Consider the following 6,000-nt stretch of genomic DNA (forward strand, 5'->3'; position numbering starts at 1 on the left):
AATTACATTGTTTTATCAGAAAATTTAAACACTGGCCCTTTAGACTAGAAGAAAAAAATAGACGTCCTTTTCCTTATTCCTCCCACTAAGTACAACAATATATTATATAAATGTATTATGATATTATATAAAACAAACATAGGACTCTGAAAGACAGAGAAAAGGTAGGCTGATGAGAAATCTTAGGACCCAAGGAACAAGACGGTGGTAAATTCTCTGCATTTTCTTTTTGCCCCCTGTACCCCAGACTGAAAACTGGATAAGCTGTACCCAATGGGCGTAGATTTAAACAAACAAACAAACAAACAAACAAACAAAAAGTCTCAAGGAAAATCTGGTCTCTCTAGTCAAAAGACCAAGAAAGAGGAAGAAAACTTTTGGACAATAAACTATTTTACTATAACCAACACCATATTAAAAAAAGTGGCCCTTCACTCCCATCAGCAAAGGCCACGTGGGGAGACTAGACTTCCACCCTCACCCCAACCCACCCGCCCCCTGCAAGAAGGGCTGGAGTAGGGACTGTCACTTCACACTCATTATGAGGGCTACTCTAAAGAAAAAGAAAAGAAAAGAACCAGAGTTGGGAGGATGCAAAGCAGTTGGCAGCCCTGTAAGCCGTTGCTGAGCTTGTCAAATAGTGCAGTATGGAAAAACAGCACGGAGGGTCCTCAAAAAATTAATAATGGAACCTTCTAGATGATCCAGAAAGTCCACTTCTGAGAATTGATCCAAAAATATAGAAAGCAGGGTCTCAAAGAGATATTTGCACACCCAGGTTCACAGGGGTACCATTCACAATATCCAAGAGGTAGAGGCAACCCAAGGGTTCGTCCGCAGATGTGTGGGTCGTTAAAACGCGGTCAATGCCTGCGATGAAACAGCATTCAGCCTTAAAAAGGAAGGAATTGCTGTCCGGGCTACAACCTGGGTTAAACCCTGAGGGCATCATGCTAAGTGACTTAAAGAAGCCAGTCACAAAGAGAGGACTATCTGATTGCAACTATGGAGGCAGCTGAAGTAGTTAAATTCACAGAACCAGGAAATAGAATGGTGGTGACCAGGAGCTGGGGAGAAGGGAAAAGGGGAAGTTATTAAAAAGGATACAGAGTGTCAGATTTACAAGGTGAAAAAAAAAGCTCTGGGGATCTATTCCACAGTAACGTGAATACACTTGACACTATTCAACTGTATACTAAAAAAAAGGATTATGGTAGTAAGTTTTATGGATTTTTTTTACGTTCTGTATTTATAAAAAATTATACACCATGACCGATTTGAGTTTATTCCAAGGATGCAAGTCTTGGTCAATATTCTAAAATCAAGAAGGTAATCCACCATAGTAACAAGCTCAAGAAGAAAAATGCCAGAATCCTATCAACTGATAAATAGCATTTGACAAAATGCAACACCCATTCGTGATAAAACTCTCAGAAAAATAAGAACAGAGGGGAACCTCCTGGGCTTGATTAAAAGCACTTACAAATCCCTACAGCTAGCATTATGCTAAAGACTGAAAGCTTTCCCCCTGACATCGGGATCAAGGCCAAGGATGTCTCCTCTCTCCCTCCCCTTGGCAGAGTAATAGACACACAAATCAATGAAACAGGGAGCTCATAAGTAGACCCGCACAAATAAGTCCAACTTTTCCGTAAAGGTTCAAAAGCAACACACTGGAGTAAAGATAGACGTTTCAGTACGTGATACTGAAAGACGGACATCCACAGGCTTAAACCTCACACTTTATACCAGAATGACCCCAAATGGATCACCAATTTAAATGTAAAACATAAGACAATAAAGGTTTTAGGGAGAAAAAAAACTAGAAAAACATCTGGGAATCTGGTGGTAAGAAGAGTTCGAAGACACCAGGGGCACTCGGGTGGCTCAGTCAGTTAAACACCCATCCAACTCTTGATTTTGGCTCAGGTCATGTTCTCATGGTTCTGGAGTTTGAGTCCCACTAACAGGGAGGAGCCTGCTTGGGATTCTCTCTCTCCTGGTCTCTGCCCTTCCCCTCCTCATGCTTTCTCTCTCTCTCTCAAAATAAATGAAACTTGGGGCGCCTGGGTGGCGCAGTCGGTTAAGCGTCCGACTTCAGCCAGGTCACGATCTCGCGGTCCGGGAGTTCGAGCCCCGCGTCGGGCTCTGGGCTGATGGCTCAGAGCCTGGAGCCTGTTTCCGATTCTGTGTCTCCCTCTCTCTCTGCCCCTCCCCCGTTCATGCTCTGTCTCTCTCTGTCCCAAAAATAAATAAACGTTGAAAAAAAAAATTAAAAAAAAAAAATAAATGAAACTTAAAAAACAAAATTTTTTTTTTAAAGAAAGAGTTCTTAGACACCAAAAGCATGATCCATAAAAAGAAAAATTACTGAACTGGACCTCATCAAAGTAAAAAGTTTTGCTCAGTCCAGAGAATAAAAAGACAAGCTACTACAGATGGGGAGAAAATATTTGCATACTACGCATACAACAAAGGACGAGTATCTAGAGTGCATAAAGAACGATCAAAAATCAACAGTAAAAAAAACAAACGAACAACTGAAGTAGGAAATGGTTCAAGACATGGGGAGACGTTTCACTGAAAAGGATATGCAGATGGCAAATCATCACATAAAAATGTGTTCAATATCATCAGCCATTAGGGAAACGCAAATTAAAACTGCAGTGAGATATCGCTATGCGTCATACAGAATGGCTAAAATAAATAATAGTGACAACACCAAATGCTGATGAGGATGTGGAGAAGTCAGATCACTGACACATTGCTGGTGGAAATATAAAATGGCACAGTCACTCTAGACCCCAGTTTGGCAGCTTCTTTAAAAACTGAACATACCATAACCATACAGCTTAGCAATTGCACACCTGGGTATTTATCCCAGGGAAATGGAAATTTATGTTTACACAAAACCCTGAGGCTTTTTGTCATCTTGGTGGGTAAGCTAAAGGGGCAGGTCCTAGAATGGACCTCTCCTTAAAAACACAAATAAATAACAAATTTAAAAACCTGTGCATTTATGTACATAAATGTCTGTTGCGCCTTTATTTGCAGTAACCAAAACATGATAACCAACCCATATGTCCTTCAATGGGTGAAACAGTGGCACATGTATACAAGAGAAATACTAATTATCAGTAAAAAGGAACAAACTATGAGACATGCAACAACCTCCAGAGAATCTTGCTCAGTGAAAAAAATCCAGCCCCAAAAGTTTATAATACTGTATGATTCCATTGACATAAAGTTATAATATATAATTTTGAAATGGCAAAATTTAGTGGATGTCAAGGCTTAAAAACAAAAAAAAAAAAAAAGGTGGAAGAAGTGGGGAGTAGATGTGGCTAGGAAGGAACAGCAGAGGGGTCCAGTGTTGATGAAAATACTCGGTATCTTGACTGGTTCAATGTCCTACCATGGTTTTGCAAGATAAATACCATTGGGGGAAACTGGGCAAAGGGTACTTGGGATATCTCTGTGTTATTTCTCACAACTACCTGTCACTCTACAATTACCTCAAAGTAAAAGTTTACTTTTTAACATCTTTTTAATGTTTACTTATTTCGGGGAGAAAGAGAGACAGAGGGCGAGCGGGGGAGGGGCAAAAAGAGGGGGAGACACAGAATCCGAAGGAGGCTCCAGGCTCTGAGCTGTCAGCACAGAGCCCAACGCAGGGCTCGACTTCACGAAGGGTGAGATCATGACCTAAGCCAAAGTCGATGCTTAACCGACTGAGCCACCCAGACACCCCTAAAAAGTTTAATTTTTAAAAAATGGCACTTTGATTTCATGTATCAATGTTGTGAGATTGGCTGGTATGCAATGCGCTCCCAGAATCAGGCTTCTGAGGCTCAGGTTCCAACCGTGGCCAACATAGCAAGGGCGACTCGTCCAGGAAGACTTCCACGACCTTTGAAAATAACCCACCTTGACCTTTGCCACATTATTTTCCATTTTCAAATTCCTCTCAATTTTAATATTATTTCAAAGATGAATTCAAATGCCACTTTTCCATGCAGTTCTGTTGCACCACCCTGGGGTTCCTTGATCCTCTCTCTGAAGGCCCTCAGCCCTCTTTATTTATACCTGAAAATACAAACAAAACCCACCCGGCGATGGGCCCTATTCAAAACTGGGACCTAAAAGCAAGCCAGCTGGTCACCGCTGGCTTTGTGGGTCTCATGGCTGGACAAGACCAACGGCCAGTTTTCGCACGGGTGACTTTCAAATATTCAAAGGTGCAGGAAACCCTCATCAGCCTGAACCTGGATGGAGCGATTCCCTGCAACACCCCATGGCCCTTGAACGTCACAGCCTTAAAAATACTTCTTATTTTCCCTCTCTTCCAGCTGGGACTTCACCTGGCCGGTGACAGGCTAGGTCCCTGCAGTGGCGGGCGCACCTCCCCCAGGGGGTTGGCGGACGAGGAGCAGGAGGGGCTGACACGGAGGAGGAGCAAACGCAGGAGAATCCAAAATACTTTTTAAATCGTACATTGAGATTTTATGAGAAAATGGTAATATTCTGGATATATTGGGCTAGATCAGAGTAATGAATTAATGTCACCTGTTTCTTTTTACCTCTTTAATGTGGGTACTATAAAATGTAAAGCCACGTGTAAGACTCACATTTGTGGCCCACACTCTGCTTCTAGCGGACGGCACTGGTCTATACATGCACCACTGTGGTCCTTTCTTTAGCAACCATTTAATAACTGCTTGCGATTTACTACTTGTCTATCCCGCCTGCCGATGAGAAGAAGGATAAACACTGGCCTACTGATTCCAGTCCCCTTTCCAGCCTGTCTTCCTGAAGTACGTAGACTACACAGCCAAAATTTCATTTCCCCTGAGTCCTTTGTAGCCAAGTCCTGTATGAGACCAACCTCCCGCCATCAGGTTGCACGACACACAACTGAGAAACAGAAGAGAGAATGTGGAAGGAGCAGTCACAGCGAGAAGATGCTCCGGCAGCCATGGTGTTTCCTGGGGCAGCTGGGGCAGAGGGTCTGAGGTCGAGTCCCAACACTATGGCTGCCCAGCCTTGGGCTGTGGCTGTTGAGTTGTGTCCGCCCCACAGCCCTGTCGTGAGATTGGCTGTTTCTCCCGGCTGGGTTGGCCGGGCTGCTCCCCCCCGCATACGTTCTTGTGGTGCAGCCTCCCGAACTGCTTGTCAGGCCTTCTCAAGCATCTCATGAACTACCAAGATGCTTTTACTATACATTTCTTTGTGCGCAAACATACTAGAACAGATGACAGGGCCTATGACCAAACTCAACTGTAAGCCTTTTAAGGAAGGGGCTAGCTTCTCTTCTGCACCTGTATCCCTAACATAACTTGCACAACTCAGTAAAGAGGTCCACTAACAAATGTTACGGTAACAATTGGGATAAAGTCAGACTCTGCTGTACTAAAATAGCCATGGGCTTTTAAGACTAATACATAGCAAGGAAAAGGTTTTCTTTCTAAAGTGTCAATTCCTGTGCTAAAGTCAAGAGAATTTTATTTGGCTTACTACACTTTCTTGTGGAAAAACATCAAGTTATAACTTACGTCTCCCTTTCTTTATGGTCTGATTTGTATTTGCACGTTTTACTAACAAATATTATTTTTTCTGTTCACATTTTTTTTTTTCTCTAAGGACATTCATCAAGGAACCCTAATAGCCAACATTCTAAATTTCAAAAGCTAAGACCGGTATCCTGTGACTTTGAATATGAATCTTATCTGACAACGGTTGGGAGAGGCAGTCTGCTGTGTGCCCTGAATATTCCTGCTGGTTCTTGCTGGGAATGTGAAGCCCTCTTGGGAATTCAAGCTGGTGCAGCCACTCTGGAAAACAGGATGGAGGTTCCTCAAAAAACTAAAAATAGAACTACCCTACGACCCAGCAACTGCACTACTAGGCATTTATCCATGGGATACAAGTGTGCTGTTTCGAAGGGACACGTGCACCCCCATGTTTATAGCAGCACTATCAACAATAGCCAAAGTATGGAAA

The 6,000-nt window shown here is 42.8% G+C and overlaps 1 long non-coding RNA gene across 1 annotated transcript in view; it reads left to right on the forward strand.

The window, feature by feature from the left end:
- LOC123586293 overlaps window positions 1-5,714 on the forward strand; it is a 28,393-nt gene extending 22,679 nt beyond the window's left edge. The window contains exons 2-3 of the long non-coding RNA XR_006706718.1: window positions 4,350-4,516; window positions 5,641-5,714. This is a non-coding gene — a long non-coding RNA (uncharacterized LOC123586293). The remainder of the gene's footprint in view (window positions 1-4,349; window positions 4,517-5,640) is intronic.
- Window positions 5,715-6,000: the final 286 nt, after the last annotated feature.

This window comes from Leopardus geoffroyi, chromosome C3, assembly GCF_018350155.1.
Source record: "Leopardus geoffroyi isolate Oge1 chromosome C3, O.geoffroyi_Oge1_pat1.0, whole genome shotgun sequence".
In the NCBI taxonomy this organism is placed as follows: Eukaryota; Metazoa; Chordata; class Mammalia; order Carnivora; family Felidae; genus Leopardus; species Leopardus geoffroyi.